This window comes from Apaloderma vittatum, unplaced genomic scaffold, assembly GCF_000703405.1.
Source record: "Apaloderma vittatum isolate BGI_N311 unplaced genomic scaffold, ASM70340v1 scaffold1532, whole genome shotgun sequence".
NCBI lineage: Eukaryota > Metazoa > Chordata > Aves > Trogoniformes > Trogonidae > Apaloderma > Apaloderma vittatum.
Genome location: NW_009705059.1, coordinates 25,985 through 26,798, shown reverse-complemented (window position 1 = coordinate 26,798; position 814 = coordinate 25,985).

Sequence of the window (814 nt, the reverse complement as noted above, 5' to 3'; positions counted from 1 at the left end):
AACCGCTCTGTGTGTTTAATAAAAAACACACTGTTGTTTATTTACAAGAAAGTTCGTAAGAAGTCTTCACAGCTCAAGCAAAAGCTGGTCCTGCCAGCAAAAGTCTTTTATTTTTTTCTTTTAAACTCATTATGAACTTAAATATCCAAAGCCATCTTCATTTCAAAAAAGGTAGTAACACTGTCTTTAGCTGAAAGAAACAGTTATACGTATTATAGTCAATTTTGAAGCCTGGTCTCCACATTGCAATGTAGTTTTTGAGAGGAGAGGTAGGGAGGTACCTATAAAAGTGTCCCAGGAGCACTGCGGTAACAGGTGGGACAACTGGGGTCAGTCCGAGAAATGCAAAGCTCGACATGACAATGGAACATCAATCCAAGTATTTCCATCAAAGTTTTCAAATAGTCTAGAAGAGCGAACCAGGGAGGCTGCATATATTATACGGATTCATTTCTGAAATTATTTGATTGCTCTGTATCATGTTTCTAAGCACAGAACTGCAGGAATTGTGTTTTTCTACCTCATAATGCACTGTGAAGATAAACACATCAAAAATGCCTGCACAGACATTGTTCTGACAGTACAGTAGAACAGATAAGTATGAGCCTTAGAGTCTGGATTTAAGCATCTAAGTAGGAGAAGGGTAATGAATTTTCAGCAGTCACCTTTAAAAGGGGGGAAATAAATCACACAAGTGTTCACTAATAGACAATTTCCACCAGTTAACACCAAGTCTGTGCTGCAGGTAAGATCCAGAAAAACACACATCCTGTGGCAAGAATTTCAGCATAAATATGCTACCTCATTAGTATGG